The sequence below is a fragment of the Canis lupus genome, chromosome 23, assembly GCF_011100685.1.
Source record: "Canis lupus familiaris isolate Mischka breed German Shepherd chromosome 23, alternate assembly UU_Cfam_GSD_1.0, whole genome shotgun sequence".
Lineage (NCBI taxonomy): Eukaryota > Metazoa > Chordata > Mammalia > Carnivora > Canidae > Canis > Canis lupus.
Genome location: NC_049244.1, coordinates 48,870,394 through 48,889,260, shown reverse-complemented (window position 1 = coordinate 48,889,260; position 18,867 = coordinate 48,870,394). Strand labels below are relative to the sequence as shown.

The 18,867-nt window shown below is 41.8% G+C and overlaps 1 protein-coding gene across 1 annotated transcript in view; it reads right to left on the bottom strand.

Annotated features, from left to right (window-relative positions):
* The window catches only part of ARHGEF26 (Rho guanine nucleotide exchange factor 26), a 112,428-nt gene that overhangs the window by 61,323 nt on the left and 32,238 nt on the right, over positions 1 to 18,867 (bottom strand). The gene's annotated exons all lie outside the window — the stretch shown is intronic.

Genomic DNA, 18,867 nt, shown 5'->3' with positions numbered 1-18,867 from the left:
AGTCCCATGGCAAGGAGTCTTAATGCCTTATGTAATAGAGGACTACAGAGATTTCTTATATTTTAGGAAGTCAAATAGCTGGATAAGGAACACAATGTAGGGCTGAAGACTGAACTGTGGTGTAACGAAGAAAGCAAGGAGGCCAGCCACCCTCTACATGCATCATCCATGTAGAAAGGAATCTAGCAGTTCCTCAAAATGTCAGAGTTACCATATGACCCACCAACCCCCTCGTAGCCAAACACCCTAGAGAAATGAAAACATGTTCACACAAAAACCTGCATACAGATGATCACGGCAGCATAATTTAAAATGGCAAGTAGGAGAAACAGCCCAAGGTCCACCAAGTAATGAATGGATCGATAAAATGTGGTAGGATGAACCCACAGGTGAAAACAGTACATTAGGCAGAAAGAAGCCAGTCACAAAAGACCCTATATTTTAGGAGTCCCTTAATATGAAGTGTTCAGAAGAGTCAGATCCATAGAAAGTGGAGTGTTAGTTGTCTATGGATGAAGACGTTTGGGGGAAAATAGGTAGTGAGGGCTAATGGATACAGCCTTTCCTTCCGAGGTGATGAAAATTTTGGAAGACTGATTGGGGTGATCTTTGCTCAGCCTGTGACTATACTAAAAATCACCAAATTATACAACTTGAACAGACTATTTGTATGGCATATGAATTATTCTCTTAATCAAGCTCTTTAATTAAAAGGGCAACAGCTGGGAAATAGACAGCAGGGTTCAAAAGCCGATATCCAGGAGCTTTCATTCAGAGATAAAGCACTCTCTTTTCCTACTTTCCCAGAGAGTGATTTTGCATGTGTTCCATCTCTTGTCAAGGGACTTTCATGAAAAGTTCCAGGATTTAAACAATATAAGCGAGCTGTCCTGGTTGAGGTAGGGTCAGGAGGCCCAGAGTTTCTGTTGTTTGGCTTCCCTGACACCCAAGCTGGCCAACCCGAAAGTGCCTTCAAGGAATTCCAGGCCCCGTGGAACACAATCTGAAACCACTCCACATATCCAAAAGGGCTGAGAGATGTGGGAATGCTAAGCATCTTTATAGGGTCATGGAGAAGGAATCTAGCCAAAATCTCCCTAGCCACACCAGGCAATTGGAGACAGTACATCCACCCCAAAGCAGCCCTGCCCCGCTGCACGGGCCTTTGGCCCAACTAACAACTGTTAGCCTTCTGCTCCCTCACCATACAAGATTCCCCAACCAGAGGGGATAATGGTTTCCTTTAGAGAAAGCTAACAAAGGTTTGCTTTCACACCCTTCCCATAAGACTTTTGGAGAGGTCCGGTGATGGCAATTTAAGTCCAGAAGAATCCAAATGTTCCAAAAATTTCACCTAGCATTGGACCACAAGGAAGATGCTTACTCTTTTTAATGATGCTAAATTTAGGATTGTAAGGCACATGATCTATTCCTTCAGAGAAATTTCTCTAGTATGTGTGTACATCTTAACTTTACATTTGCTGCTGCTAGTCAGTAATTGATAAACCACGAGCAGTCCCGTTTCCCCACTGTTTGTGTTCCCTTTTATGCACGCACCCCCTCCTTCTCTTATTTCCCTACCAAAACACACATCTTCTGCAATGGTATCTTCCTCTTGCTCCACTCTTTTTTTTTTTTTTTTTTTTTTGGCCTTTGCTTCAATCTACTTTTAAGGACCTACCAAAACCCTTTCTTAAAAAAAAAAAAAAAAAAAAAACAAAAACCCTCTGGTCCCATCATCCCCTTCTTCTAAACCACTGATGATACCCAGCTGTCCAAACTAAATTTCTAACTTTGGCTTCACAACACAACTCCCTCTAAGAAAGGCCCATGGACGCATACCTCTTCTTTGTTCCTTCCCCACCTGCTCTCTGAGCCACTTTACAAAACCAGCCTACATGCCTGCAGCCACCTGCACACTGTGGACGGACAAGATCACCGCAGAATCTTCTTCCAGTGCTTGCTAAGAATGTTCACACAAAATCACCACACCTGTGTTGCTCGCCAGCAGATGCAGCAGCTGGACCATAGAGCAGTGACCACTTACAGTCTGCAGGGAGTTTGTCATCCTCTAGCCTTCTTCCTTTTTTATTGACATCTTAATCGCTGTAGTGGAAACTCCTGCATAAAGCTTAATCTGGACTTTGGCCAACGTACACACACACTTGCATTGGGTGGCTTGTCCATTGAGCAGGCGCTCCCAACCATACTCTCCATCCTCCCTTCCTGCCACAGAAGCAGAGCCGGCTCTCGGCCAGTTGTAGGAATTTGAAAAAGAGACTGCCTATCTGTAGTTTACTCAAGGGGAAACTGCACTGTGATTCCCTTTGTAGGGTGACGGTCTCCACTTCAAAGGAATGCAAGAGGCGACCGCCTGGGAGGGAAGGGGAAGGGACATGCTACTGGACGCAGGACTGCACGGTCTAGGTCCTCCTGCGGCACGCGACCCACCGCTCAAGTTGTCAGCAGCTTCTCTAGTTTCTGTAACGCATCAAGAACTGGAGACGCCTTGGCCCCTGTGCTAACAGAGCCAACATGAATTTCAACTACAGAATTATCATCTGCTATTATACCTGAGAGCTTAACTAGACTTTGCAGAGTGCTTCACAGTTTCCAAGTGGTTTTGTGTTTTCTATTAAACATGAGTACTTTTTCTAAGGGCTTTCCTTAGAACTCATTATAGCTATACCAAATAAATACCCACCAGCTTCTTTCTAAAGCAAAACTAAACAAGACATTGAGCAGGAAAAAAAAATTGGGGCAAACTAAAAAAATCCCAAATTCGGCTATAGAGAATTAACCCCTGAGAAGTGGTTTCTGAAATAATAACTCAATTGGGAATTATATTATTATTATTATTATTACCAATTGGCAATCTATTGATAAGCCAGGCTGAATTTACTGTTATCTCTAGGAATGTTAAAAGTACTCAAGACTATTGAAAAATATAATTTTAATAAGGCTTACTTTTCTTTTACAAATTTTCAGGCTTCTGTATATTAATTCCTTGTATGCTTTTGTTCCTGTTGTTAAGGTCAGCTCGAAGATAAACAACAGAGAAAGAAGAAGAAGTATTTTACTGCCTTGGAAGGTTAACGACACATGAATGAGTGCCTGCCCTCCCTCCCCAGAGGCCGACTTGGCCATGGCCGCAGGATACCCTGCCTTCCGCTCCAAGCTGTGCATGCAGGCCAAGTCAGACTCAAATGGTTTGATTTAAGTAGAGCTGCAGGTGCAAGGGCAGAGGTCAAAAAATCTAACCATCACCTTTCCTAGAGACCTTTAAAACAAGATGAAAGGGATGCCTTTCAAAACCTGAACTTTATCCTCGACTCCGTGACATGAGTAGCAAAATTTAATTGTTGAAAAAGTAGATGCTGAAAGCATTCTGGGTAGGAGACCCTTCACCGGGAAGTCATGACTCGCACGCCGTGGGTATCTGCACCACGTCTAGGACCTCCCAGGATTCAACGTAACGACGGTCTCCATTGTCCTCCTTCTCTGCGTGCCTACAAGGTAGATTTCTCTTACCTATGTATTTTCTCATTTTAAGCATTTCTTAGTTTTCTGTGGTTGCCTCACCTTCTTACCAGACTAACACCTGGGAATCAACTCAAGTAACTCTTTGGATTAGACAAGCAAAAACTCAGTTGTGTGCATGTGCATGTTTGCACACATCTCCCTCCCCGTTCTTTTAAACAGCCGGGCCACGGGCACTGTGTTTACTTCTACGTTAGCACCATAAAAAAGGCGAGTCTACTTGACCCTTCCGTTGCTCTATTGTCAAAAATTTGACAAAGTCGTATTATTTAACCAAGGGCCCATCCAAGTTTAACAGAGTGAGGAATAAAGACAAGCATGTGTTATTGAGAATTATACAAGTGTGTTTTCTTAATGCCTCAAATTACATACTATTAGACAGAAGTGTACTTGGAGTTCTTTATGCTTAATCTCCCTAAGTCCTGGTGACAGCATGTACCCTAATAGATTAAAACATATTTCCCTTTCCTCTGTCCTCCAATGCTGCTAAATTTATAAAGTCTCCGAGGAACTCCACGAGTGTGACTTTGTGCATGGGCACAAGGCCAATTGATTTTATCAGGCTAATTTAAACCAACAAAACGTGCATCAGAGCTCTCAAATGGGTGGCCAATGGGCTGAAACCACGCTATGCACATATATTAGAAAAAAATCAGAATTAGCTCCCAACATTTAAAAATCAAGATATACTGCACCCACACATCCAGATTTTCCACTTTTCTTGAAATATCAGATCACAACACTGAGCTCAAATTCCACAGTGGCTGGAGCTGCACTCACACCCCTGTTTACAGCGACTCCACCACCACGGAGAACCATCTCACACCCATCCTGCTGTACTCAGCTATGTGACCTGGCTGCCAGGGCAGGGATTTGAATTTACCCCCTTTAGAGAGGGCTCTGGAATCAGATTTTGGTCTGAATTTTGGCTTGCCACTTAGTATCTGAGTACTCATCACTCTAGCAATTTACTTAACCTCAGTCATCTGCTAAAAAAAAAAAGGATATAATACGATCTGCCGCAGAGACCATGGCAAGGATCCTTTAACACAAAAATAGAAAGGACTTAGCACAGCACCTGGCACACAGGGCTGAATTAATGGTGGTTAGTGTTATCACCAGATGACAAAGCATCCAAAGGGTACTTAGAAAGAAAGATGCTAACTTCCATTCAGGTCGAAAAACGTTTCTGAAATCACTATTTCTACCTCCTCAAACTTATGTATGATTAGAAGCTGACTTTTCAGGGGCTTATTAAGCTTCTGTTTCCATTTGTCAGGAACGTGCAAGGCCAAATTCCACATATGTAGAAAAAACAAAAACCTCTGCAACCTCTGGTTTTCATTCAGTTCGTAAGAAAAGCAACATGGTGTTGATCAGAAATAGTTTTATAGGGGGCACGAGGGTGGCTCAGTTGGTTAAGCATCTTGCCTTCAGGTCAGGTCATGATCCCCGGGGCCTGGGATCCAGGCTCATGTGGGACTCCCTGTCGGGCTCCCTGCTTCTCCCTCTGTCCTTCCCCCACTCATCTCATTCATTCTTTCTCTCTCAGATAAATAAAATATTGAAAAATTAGTCTTATACACATACAGATTGTTCCCTATACCTTAAAAGTTTCCATTAACCTGAAAAGAAAGAAAACAAGCGCTTATTATTAACCCACAAAATGTTATTTAAACTGTGAGGAAGAATTAATTGCTGCAATTAGCATCAAATTTTGAAAAAATATATACGGTTGTAAAATGTCCCTCATTATCAACACTTTGGGGTTTGCAAATTGCAGTAACTGATACCTCTGTAAGAACTATGATTAATTGGGAACTTTTACGCTTCAGATACAGAAGGAATAAAGGAAGAAAAATTATACTCAGCCATCTTTTTTCATAATCTTAGTGCAATCCTAGTGAGCAAAAATCAGTAGAAAAGTCCTGTCAACTCATATTCATAATCTGAGCCAGAAGAAAGTAGATGAGAAGCTAAATCCAATTATTTACGGCATGCTGGCAAAAGCCCAAGGCAGGACCATAATGTATTTTCAGAGGGGCTGGGGAAGGAAGGAAAAAGAATCCATGGAAACTTTACTAATAAATTCTCTTGCGATGGCATATTTAGGTATTAATAGCACCTGGCTGAAGGCAGACATTCTGAGGATAAGTAAGCTGTGTTGTAAAGCCTTAACAATGTCCCAAATGTTGGTTTTGGCTACTGTGTATGTGAGAATTGGTATAAACAAGGACGAAACTATGATCCTTATGAGCACTTCACTTCAAAGTCAATAGCAGTAAAGCACAGCCTATCGTTTACACAACAATATTTGAAGTTACAAGAACAGGTACCTTATTTCTCTAACAGATGTCTGTATAAAGCTAATACTTTTTGTAAATCAAATCACTAACAAATGACAAAACAGACAAAAAACAAACAAACAAAAAACAAACCAACAAACAAAAAACCCAAACCCTGGATAGTTCATTTGTAAAAAGGTAATTTGGGGATGGAGATGCTCCCACTTAGAAGATCTCTATTCTATATGTCTGTATCTTAGGCCAACCTGCCTTTATACACCTGTCTTTGCATTCAGAAAGCAAATTAAACCAGGAAGAAACACCTACATCCGACTGTCCCAGGGAAACTTAAAAGGCATCTTGCCATTTTGAATCGAGTGCTCAGTCCCTCCTTTCTCCATCTGGCAGGAACGCCATTACTCTGATGATCCTCTGAAGGCACAAAAGCCGCACCGAGACAAACAGGTTCTGAAGATGATGCCTCCATTATACGCCCATGGCACAGAGAAGTGACCCTACAGCAAGTGCTTCTGGTGCAGAACTTTGCAACTCACAGACACAGGGCAAAATACGGGCCCTCCAAAGGATTTTACAAGATTGAAGTCCTTTGTAACATAGGTTGATTTGTTTCCTTTATAAATAGGAAAAAAAAAAAAAAAGCAAGCTTGATGCCACTTGGCTTCTAGAGCACACCATTCCCCTGGGCCTCCTCCTACCCACCCCCACCGGCTGCTCCTTCTCAGTCTCCCTTGCTGGCTGGCCCCTGCCCCATCTTCCCAATGTCTTAGTGTTGGAAGGTCCCAGGGCTTGGTGCTCAGCACTCACTTCTCTATCTCCATCCTTTCCCCAGTAACCTCAGTGAGTCACCCTTGCCTGAAATTCCACCTAAATGCCAACCACTCCCAAATACGTGCCCAACCATCGAACTGCCAAATCCAGACGTACGTACATAACTGCTTATTCAGCTGTGCCTCAGGTCTCACAGCCATCTCAAAAGGGCATGTAGGACAAATAACCACTTAAAATCTCAACATTGTGGTAAAAGGGAAAACTAGGGAGACAATAAAAGGATCAGTGGTTGCCAGGGGCTTGGGGATGGGGAGGGATGAAGAGATACAACACAGAGGATTTTTGGGGCAGTGAAACTAACCATATGATACTATAATGGTGGTATGTGTCCTTATACATTTGTCAAAACCCACAGATTGTGCAACACCAAGAATGAACCCTAATGTCAAGTAGGATTTTGGGTGAAATGATGGATCCACATGGGTTGGATGGTCACAAGCGTACCACTCCAGTGGAAGGTGCTGATAGAGAGGGAGGCTGTGCTTGTGGGAGGTCAGGGAGTATGTGGGAAGTCTCTGTACTTAGCACTCGATTTTGCTGTAACCTAAAACTGTTCTAAAAAAAAAAAAAAAAAGGTATATTAAAACAACGGCAGTAAATGAGCCACGTGAAGAGGGACATCCAAAAGCTCATCAATCCATCTCTGTTCCTGTGTAACAGGGCGCATTTACAGGCTCCTAGCTAGAATGGTATATAATACTTTTTCTAAAGATTTCAAGAGGAATAAGGGTCCTCGTCATCCTTCCGTAGCAGTAGCATCAGCCACCAGTTTATACTTCCCTCCATCAGTGGAGTCCGTGGGTGTCCTGAATCTTCTCATCTGGGTTAATATGAAGACGAGTTTTAATGGGAACCAACGCCGAACTCTTAGACCCCTTGACCAGTAGTGTTTCCCACAAGTCCTTCCTGGCTACTGGGGAAAGAGCTGACCAGGGGGAAAGACGTAACTCTCCAACCAGAACTAGACTCCAGGCTACTCTTTTCCACGGAGCAGGAAGCAAAATAAGTAAAAGTCACACACCTTCCTGCCACACCGGAATCTTCAACCTGTTTTTCACTTCCTCTTCACCTAGCAGCCCTCCAAAACTAGGAGAAGGGAGCCTCCACCTTGGTTCTTGAAGAGGAAAACAAGAAAACAATCATCCCGGCTTCTATTTATAGAAGTAGCCACTGATGAGGTATCGTCTGATAATGAAGAATCATCCTCACAGCTGGCTGGCATCAACGCATAATTTACCCTCCAAACTGGGTACCTCTTGAGAGTGAACGGGGACAAATAATAATTACACCTGAACAACTGAACTTATCCTGGGCAGATGAGAATGCGCAATTATCCTAATAATCTAAAGAGCACTTGCTGCATACCGGCAACTATTCTAACTCCTTTTCAGGTACTGACTAATTTAATTTCCACAACAACCTGAGGAAGCGGGTGCCGTGATCATTTCCATGTTATGTAGGTGGATTCTGAGGCTGGATGATGTTAAAAAGCTTGCCCGACATCACACAGGTCAAGAGGGAGAACAGGGACTGGAATTCACGCCGACCGATGATGCTCTTGATCAGTCACCTTGCCATATGGTACCACTACTTCGGTGACATTCTAGAAGTCTCGATCTTTACCGTGTCTTAAAACAAGCAATTCAATCTTAATCACAGGTTTTCATAATCGTGAATTATTTCATTGCTGTGTAATGTCCTTTCTTTTACATCCAATTGATTTTACTCCTGATATACCTTAGGGCTGAAGGAGAGAAGACAAACCCAAAGAGAGCTAGCAAGGAACTGGCCACTTGAGTTTTGCATGTGTTGTCGATTCTTATTATTTATGGTAGTTATGTTCTATAAAGTTACTGTGAACACTAAATTAGTGAGTACGGGGAACCATTGCTCCTAGTGGAAATATGGGGTTAGCTTCCTATCAGCCTCTGGTCACCACATTTTCATCAACTGCGCAACACATAACCTCATTTTACGTATGTCTCTGTTTAAAGACATTTCACTTAATACTATTAATTACCTAGCATTGAACTTGTGGCCAACGGCACCATAACTCATGCCCGACAAGGCTTATCTAACGCAGATATTTTCTCCAGAAGTCACAGCACGGCCTCCTTGAACCAAGAAACTCCAGACAGCACTTCAGTACTCTACCTCTCGGGGGGCCATTTTAAACAGCAGGATCACCAACCAAAAAGGTGAAATTTTTGAAATTTTGTTGGTGAAATCAACCAACAAAAATGTGGGAAAAAAAAGTGCCATTAAATAGCCTACATGTCTGAATGACTGCAAAAGCACAGCAAGTATTAATTCTGGGTTACACATAAATGTTAGTAAGTAGTAGGCCAATTTGCTAATATGGACTCCACAAATCGCAGGTATCAACTGTACATGTCACTCACAAAGGTATCATAGTCCCGCAGCAAGGACTTCGATACGGACGGGGAAATGTGCGGGCCGGTCCCCACTCAGATGCCCACTGGTTGGGTGAGTGGGGTAACTTACCTCCCTCTGAGCCTTCTTGTCTTATCTACAAGGTAATCATGCCCAAACCATCTCTTCTTTGGGTCAAGTAATAGTAATTTTAGTAACTTTTCATCTTGAGTTTTATTTTCCACTTCTAATAATTTTTCACTACATGGTCTTTACAAAGCTAAACCCCCATAGTTCTCATATATACTATGGAATCAGGCTAAATAGAGGAAGCTGGCTCTGATCTAACTATAGTAAATGAAGTGGGATGTAGGTACACCAACTCTTCTAAGGGAGCCTAAATTTAAACTCCAATGAGAGAAAAAAAGGATGCAGAATAGAGTAGATAATCAATATGCTCCTTCTTAAGAAAAGAAGGACAGCAAGAAACCATTTATATTTGCCTATACTTGCATAAAGAAATGCCAGCAGGACAAACAGGATATCTTTCATGGTTAAAGAGAGTGAGCCGTAACAGGGTCAACGGGGAGGAGGGTGTGGAGGGCATCTCAGTATAAATCTATACAACTGATATTGTTTGCATTTAAAGCCATGTACACATAAGAACGTATTAACACAATGAAATATCCTTTCCTGTAAAACAATGAGCCAAGCAAGGGTCAGAAGTCTGGGTTCTAGACTTAGCTCTGATTCTTATCAGTTGTGAGGCCTGGGAGACTATAAGTTACAGACTGGGATACATGGCCTCTAAGCTCCCCTCCAATCCCAAATGTCCATGGAAATCGTTTATTAATCACAAAACAAAGTAAAAGTGTTCATCGAGCTCAGTGGTACCATAGCATTTACTGTGAGACACAAATGAACAGCAAGTGGGCTAGATCTTAGTCAAGCTAATTATCTAACATGTAGGTTTTACAATTTCAGTTTCCTGTACCAAATAAATTATCTGGAAGTTTAAAAAACAAAACTAATCATGAGTTACAGAAATTTTAACAAAAGTAAACATTATCTAAGGACGTGATATGAAAGGAGTTTCTAGTAATGCATAAATCAGATGCCTTTCCCTGAAGCTAGATAAACTGACAGTATCCAAATCCCCCAGATTTATAAATCACTCAGAAGTAAGGAAATTGAAGAATTATGCATTCAAACTAGAAGCATATTTTGTATTTTGAACTGTGACAGAAACCAGGCTCTGTTTTTCTTTAAATAAAAATCTTCATACTGCAGTTACATGATCAATTTATAACATTACAGAAAGGTCGGTTTGCTAAGCCCCATTTCATATATGCCAGTTGCCCATTTAATGAAGTTATTTGCTAATATAAAATAATTAACAACATATGACTAGTACGGTATTTCTACATATAAAGACAAAACTAAATTATATGCAAATTAAAACATCTATTAAAGACTATTCATCTTATGAGATTAATCTAATAAAGAAGCATAAAGAAGGAAGAGTAACTAAGGGTTAGAAAAGTGACTTTCCTGATTTCCCGGGGGCCATGCTGAGTCCCTACCCTGTTTCCCAGGATGGCAACTGTGCCTGTCCTATCCATTGTTACATTTCCAATGCCTAGCACATTGCCTGGTACACAGTAGGTGCTCTATAAATTATGCTAGTGGAAAAAAAAAAAACCTCCTTCTAAAAGTCTCATATTCACAGAAATGACTATTTCCCCAGGAAAATAAATTCTATAACTCATGTGGAACCATTCATTCATTTAAAGTAAGGGGAAAACAAAAAACAAAAAAACAAAAAACAGAGGAAGCCCTGGCTTATTTGGGGAGTACAGAAAGAAAAAAAAAAAAAAAGAAAAACATACCTCGTGCTAGTCTTCATCTAGGACTCTGGCTGTTTGACAAACTAAAAGGAGAGTAAACAGGTACTGGTGTGTGACAGCGCGTGCAGAAAGCTATCATCGTAGGAGAGAAATCGTACTTGCACGTGCAGAGAACATCTCTGGAAGCCACGCAGCAAACCCGTTGGCAGAATTTGAACTTTTCACCATCTGTGCGGGTTATTTTGGGTGGTGGTGGGCAGGACCTCCCACCCACTCTTTCTTGGGTTCTAACAGAGCAGCCTTCTCCAGATGGATCCGCCTCTAAGCCAGCTCTTCTCGGGGGTATACGCAGCTCACGGGGGGAAAAAGTGGGCATTTCAAACGGATCAAAGCAGGTCTAGACAAATTAATCTTTTACCTCGTCACACTATGGCCTACTACTGAATTCCAGGCTCCTTAAAAAGAAATACACCCACTAAGATAATCAGAATGTTATGCCTCGTTCTCCTCAAACATGGTGTTGAACAGTCTGCAGAGGAAAGGGAATGCAGTTATGCTCACAGAGCCCTCCGCCCCATCTGGTTTTCATAGCTTGGATGTTGACTCTTGGAAGACCGTTTTCACATATTATCTTATTAGCAGGTTATTCACATCTTTACTGCTTCTAGCCAATCCTCCCCACATTACAAAACAAAACACTGGCAACGTGTACAGCTACATTTTTTCATACCATCCCCAAAAGGTTCCCACCACATCCAGGCCCTAAGGGAAGCCAGACTTCTGAGCCTAAGATAAAGGTTGCAGACTCCTGAGCCTAAGGTCTCACCCTCGTGAGACCAACTTTCCTGAATTCATACCATGGGGAGAATATACGGCCTAGGGAAAGCACTGGTAGGAGCAAGTAATTCTCCAAGTGTGAGGTGGGGAGAACAGACTCCCAAGCGGACGAGGACCTCAGGGCTCCCGTTTTTAGATTCCTTAGTCTAACAGACATCAGCTCCATGCTGATGGAAAACTCACTTAAGCAGCTGACTTGGGGAAGGATGAAGTGATCTGCCTACAGATGAGATTAGCATTCCTTACTCTAGTCTCAGGAGAGAGAGAGAATGAGTGTGTGTGATCAATAAGAACCAGTCTACAAAATTAGGAATCCGTTCATGCCAAGAAAGTCTGCAATGAAACAGACAGAGGCAGGCCAAAATTTCTCCAGTGTGAACATCTGAGCTTCCAAACACAGGGGTCTTCAAAGAGTCCAGAGGAATACATCTTATTTAAAAATATGCCGGAGGAAGAGTGTTTTGAGTCTTTCTTTCTTTCTTTCTTTCTTTCTTTCTTTCTTTCTTTCTTTCTTTCTTTCTTTCTTTCTTTCTTTTTTTTTTTGAGTGTTTTGAGTTTAAATAATTATACATTTTCTCTTCTCTCTCAGTTGGAAAGGATACATAATAAGCAAAGAAGCAGATCCCTACCCTAGTGTATACTATTCTGAAATGTTAATAAAATGATATCCCCATCTTGGAATTTATTAATAAATTGGTTAACTGATAGTCTGATATCCTAAATTAATAAAACTAAAGTCTGATCACAAAACTAGTGTTGTGTTAGTAAACTGGACATTGGCCAGAAAGACTGACAAAGAAAAAGGGAAAAAAAAATACAAGGGTCCAACTAAAGGCATTCTATCTAATACAGTGATCCCCACGGATGGCACAGACAAGGCAAACCAAACTCTCACTGATACGTAATATGGTTTAAAACCTATAAACACAGATTCTCAAATCTCCAGATGCTCCAAAAATCAGGGATAAGGCAGCAAAATCTGTGATATCGATTTTTGAAGAACAGTCTTCCTAAAGATCTTACTTATTACACTGAAATCCAAGAGAATAATCTCATGGCTTGATCATGTCTGCTCTCTTTTCAACAGAACAAACCTCAAGAAAAATTTCAACGTACGAGAGCGGCTATCAGAGATATCCTGGAAAACATGTTATTCTTTGCAGATTTTTCAAAGATCCCTACCTACGTATGCAAACATATACACGAATGTATAACTAAGTGCTGTGCATGAAGTGTACACAAGAGACTCAGAAGTAGGAGTTCCATGACAGGACAGCTTCAGCGGGTAAACACAAGCACTGCTATTGTGCCCTGTTCTGGTTGTTCGTATCACTCTCCTCTGCTAGAAAAGAAATTCCAATGAGCTCCCGATACAGAGACAGTTTTCTTGCTACAAAGGGACCTTTGTTTGAAACCCCCACAAGTGACAAGGTCAATCTTAGCCAATCTTGACATTTCGATGGAACCTTTCCACCAGATTTTTTTCTAAACGCAAATCACTTCCTGAAACCTTTTTGAAATCCAAAGAAAACACTTGTATAGATAAAGTATCCGTTAGGTTCTTTCAGAAATACCATTCACGATACGCATTTTCCTCAAGACATTATTCTATAAATATACTTGTAAAATCTAAAATCGCAAGGTTTGTATGATTTAATCCACATCCTTTAAAACATAGGCTAAGAACATGGTAATAATACACGGAATTAATATTTAAAACAGTATTCACCTGTCTTCTTAGCATATAGAAAGTGCAGATTTTTTTAATAAAATCATATTTTCACAGCTTTTACATAAAGTTGACATTTTTAAAAATTAAAGTATTTCCCTGCAAGGTTGCTCTGTATTTACATTACCACCTAGGGGACAAAGAATTCTTTCATTTAAGTCCTAAGAGGGACTTGCAAACTCATTTTCTATGAAAATTTACTTTGAAAACATTAGACTTCTCACAAAGCAGCAGCAAATAATCTGAATTTATTTAGTTCTTTTTCTTTTTTTAATCTGAACTTAGACACCACTTTGCAAACATACATTTCCTTCTCTTCCCCCAAATCATTCTGAAAATAGTTTAAGGACTTTCACGTAGTTGACTTGGATGTCTTTTAAATTTTATTGTATAGTTGCATGTTAAGGCTTCTGATAAGATATAAATTATAGGACACTTTCATAATCAAGTAGCTTGTGTCTAGAGGACACTGTCAACACTTCAACCAGAGGGCCACATTCAGGGACTGCCTGTGGACAATGACCACGGGGAAATGACAAGATGATTTCTATGATGTGCCGTGCACGAGGCAGTGTCAGAGAACTAGATGCTCTTTGCTTTTAAGGTTTCCATATTCTAGGAGGTCAAAGACATCCAAATACCAGAAAAGAGTCTAATAATCATGCATGCTCTATGACTAGCTCGAAGGGTGATGTACACCAAAGAGCAAATCCTAATTATTTTCCAAATGCGCAACCCTTAGCAGAGGCCTCAACTGAAATTTAGTTTTTCAGACTGAAACTTTAACAGTACTTAAAATACTTAACTGTATTAAGACTTAAGTTTTTAAGACTTAACTTTAACTGTACTTAAAATATATGTGTAGTTTAGAAAGAGTAGCTTCAAGGAATGCATTCTGGAGAATCAAAAAAAAAAATTACTATTTTCAATTCCCTAGAAGTGAATGACCTTAGACCAATTCATAGAATTTGGGTCTCGATCTCCTTACCTGTAGCAGAGAAATGATGGTACTCCACAGGATGCTTTAAAGGATTAAAGCAGATGAAATAAGAAAACCACTGTAAAAACATAAAATTCATGCCCAGGTGCTAATAATTAATTCATAGCATTCAGAGGCAGCATCCCACAATAAGCGAGCAATCTGCAAGCTTAAAAGAGCTTGCCTTTGAAATCTAATTCATCAACCATCTTCCTCATGCTTAAATCAAGTGCTAGATTTAACTTGGCTAGATCGCAAAGTTTACATTAAAATCTTTTCCATCGGCCAGAAAAACTGTGTGGTCCTGCTTGTTTAACTCACAACTGGCAGAGTCAAAAACCCATGTAATGGTTCAAAATCTCCAGCTGTAAATGCAATGCAGATGAAATACTGCAACTAAACCCCAGCCATTGTTTCTTTTTCCAAAGTCCTACCCTAGTTTAAGATTGATAACAGCTAATGACTAAGCTGGGTAACACTTTCATCGGTCTCAACCAGGATCATTGTCCAAGTTTAAATCTCCATGTGACAACTCGGAATCCACAGAGTCTTGGAGCTTGCAAAAGCAATGCAAGAAGGCAAAAAAGCATGTAGTAGCCCCAGATGTCTGCAAAAACTAACCAGGAGAATGGCCTAATTGGCAGCTGGCACACGTCAGGGCCTGTTCTGAAGTACTGGTCCAAGGATTCCACTGCTTGCAAGGCAAACACCAGGGTGAGAGGAAGCCAACAGCTCAGATTCTAGTCCTAACCTAAGTCAGGACTAACACGCTTTATAATTAGGGAAAAAGCCACTTATCTGGACTTCATTCAACGACAAAACGAAGGTGGCTCTTACCGTATTGTAAGACATGCCACAACCAGCCTTAAAAACAAACTCATGCCAACCACTGAGGAAGAGTCTATAAGACAAGACCAGTGCTTGAACCTAGTCCTGGAACAATGCAAGCAGAGGCAAATATAGACAGGACATCATGCAGAAGTCATTACATAAATCCAGACACATTTCGGAATACCAGGCAGAGATGATCAAAATGACAGTGATAATATCTACAAAATCAGTGCGACTTGAGAGCTTACCTCGCCCTGTGCTAAGTATGAGCTCCTCTAATTCTCACACCAACCCTACGGGTTAGATAATCTAGGGACCCCATTATAGGGAGAATGAAGATTTAGAGATAATACGTAGTTGCCGACCATGTTGCTAACGAGATATATTTTTCTTTTTTTTAAGATTTTATTTATTTATTCATGAGAGAGAGAGAGAGAGAGAGAGAGAGAATGGCAGAGACACAGGCAGTGGGAGGAGCAGGCTCCATGCAGGGAGCCGACATGGGACTCAATCCCAGGTCTCCAGGATCAGGCCCTGGGCTGAAGGCAGGCACTAAACCGCTGAGCCACCCGGCTGCCCGAGATATATCTTTCTTTTTTTATAAGTTTTATTTTTTAAAAATTTTTTTTAAATTTTTATTTATTTATGATAGTCACACACACAGAGAGAGAGAGAGAGAGAGAGAGAGGCAGAGACACAGGCAGAGGGAGAAGCAGGCTCCATGCACCGGGAGCCCGATGTGGGATTCGATCCCTGGTCTCCAGGATCGCGCCCTGGGCCAAAGGCAGGCGCCAAACTGCTGCGCCACCCAGGGATCCCGAGATATATCTTTCAAAGTGTGAGGCTTAAAAAAAAAAAAAAAAAAAAAAAAAAAAAAAAAACAAAGTGTGAGGCTTTACATGTTGTGTGATAATCTTCAATGGCCAGCTTCCTGCAAAAGTTAATAGTGGTAGTGGTAGTAATAACAGATTTAACATGAATATTGTTGACAAAAATTATAAAATATTACTTAACTCAAAGCAATGCCAATTGCCATTTGACAAAAATAGAATGAAGGGTATACCTGTACCTGGCTACTGGTATTCCAAAGGGAGAGGGGGGCTTCAAGGTGTCAACTGTCACTGTCCCTGGTTTGGGGGTTTGCTTCATCCCTTAGGCCAGAGTGCACCTATTTCGCCCTACTGCTGAGCGAAGCAGGGCATCGTCCACCTGTGTAGAGTTGAAGTGGGGATCTGGGCTCTACTTCTCAGACTGGCTTTCACAAAAATCCTTTTTAGTCACACCTTTACTCCAACTTCATCAATTCCTGTACCTTCCAGAGGTTCTGGGGTTCAAATCTGGTTCTTTCTTGGCTCTCCTCACTACCGGCTTACAGGTAACCTTCCCAGATTGCCTGAACTAGCTACTAGGAGTCCATCTGTTTTCAGGTTCCAAAATATTGCTGCTGTTATCTCTTTCTTATTGTTTTTCTTGTTTTATTGTTTTTCTTGTTTTTGTTTTTTTGTTTTTCTTGTTTTCTTGTTGTTTTTCTTTCAATCCTTGGGGGTTTGTGCATTGACTATCTGATCCTTTTTAATGGGATTTCAGAAGCAAATGAACTTCAGGGCATGTGTCTCATGAGTCATCTTTCACGGGTGGCATCAGTTACGGAGACTTTTTATAGACTTCCAGACCCAGTGCTTTTCCACAGTCTTAGCTGAAAGGACTGGGACTATTATTCCGACACCTGTAGTCTTTCTTCCCTTACTTGAAATGGTAACTTAAATAACGACTTATTTCTTTTACTATGACTTCAGATACCGGTTATTGATAAAAGCTGAACCATGTGGACTAAAATATTGATAAATTTCCAATCAGCCTCTTCCACTATTTATTTCAGGACAAAGAAAAAAAAGGCAAAGCACATCGTAAAAAGGGGCTTCTGAAAGTCACTGCCGTTCAGCTATCAGCTGAAGAAGTTTGGTTTTGAAAAGGACATTTTTCTGTCACATGCAGAGTAACGGGCCAGCTGCTTTATTTACCAAAGATTCTGTGGTAAACCCGTATTGCCTACTGCCTAAGAGAAGAATGTTTGCTAATGAAAAAAAAAAAAAATGCCAACAGCCAATACTTCAGGCTTTACAACATAAAGAGTTCCATATTCTGGCCTAGTTAAATTTAACATGTTTTTCTTTTAAAATTTAGCTCCAAAAATTAGTCAGGAAGGAAGAAATGCTGATATTAATACTAGAAAGCTTTTGAAGGTTTCCTGTTGACGCATTCGAGCTTGGAATTTTTAATGACCAAGTAGGAAATGCATTTTACAATGCAGATACGATGCACCCTTATTTGAGTAAAATTTTTGAACTATAATCTCAACAGGTAATATTAAAGCATATGCATTTAGAGCAGGGTTCGGTGCCGCACGATATTTGGATGTTAATATAATCTGATGAAAATCAGGAAGGAGAGTCTTCTGGGCACCAAGTGCTGGGGGCTACTTTGCACGTTAATGATTTCCGTCATTTACTCTTCCACGCAAGGCAGAAACTGAAGAGTCTGGCACTGGCTGCTCTTTCTAGGTTGGGGAACAGACTCAGTTCCTCAGGACTCGAAAGCACACTGAGGGATGTTTTTATTTTACTCTGAAGAAACCGAAGACAGCGCAGTTGTAGCTTTAAACTGACTTCCTAAGAAATACCGCAGTTTTAACCTGGCGATGGGAAAAAGGAGAAGCAAGCATCTCGCACGTTCTCTAGCACAGGCCGCGGCCACCTGGGCAGACGCCTGGCAGGCAAACACAACTCCTCTTTCTTGCCAGCTCCTGGCGACTCCAGGTGCCAAATGTCCCGCAAACCTTCCTCGCAGGCCCTGCCTCAGTTTCCCAGCGTGGCGGGCTCTTTCACTGTCGTCCCGTCGTCCCCAGGGCAAGCCCGAGCGCCTGCCTGGGCGGCCCGAGGGTCCCCGCAGCCTCCAGGAAGCCCTGGACACCCCTGGGTGGGCACATGGGGGCCTGCACCATCCCACCTCAGAGGGAGCCAGGCCCGCGCACCCCAGGGCCGGTGGCCCGCAGGGGACCCTCTGCACACACTGTGCATGTCCAGCAGCTGACCCCGGGGGACAACAGCCCCTGGGCGGAGGCCGGCAGAAATGCACCTTCTAGAAACCGGGCATCAATTCTTCACAAAGAGAAGAACGGAGCGGGGACATCCCACGGATGGGCCCAGCATCCGAGCGCTCCTGTTTCTGACTCCCGAGGGCTTCTGACTCTTACTTACCAGCAAGCAGAACCTCTGCCGATGGAAAGGGGACCAGACATCGCATCAGTGAATCCCCAGAGCTGAATATCGAACATATTCTGACCTTACCCTGCTCTAAACATGCCATCACCTCCGGCTATGATCTTCCAGCAGGGGAAAGTACAACAATGAAGACAGTGTGCATCTTCCTTATGCCACACTGAACAGCACCACGCTTCGCCGGTAGTCACTAATTCAACACCAGTCATTGGCTTCATTCAACATCTTAGCATTTTCTGATGACCGCAAACCCTTTTGTGGGTAGCACAGTAAGCAGTTGTCCCTTTAGAGTCAGTCACTCGGGGACCGAATATGAGAA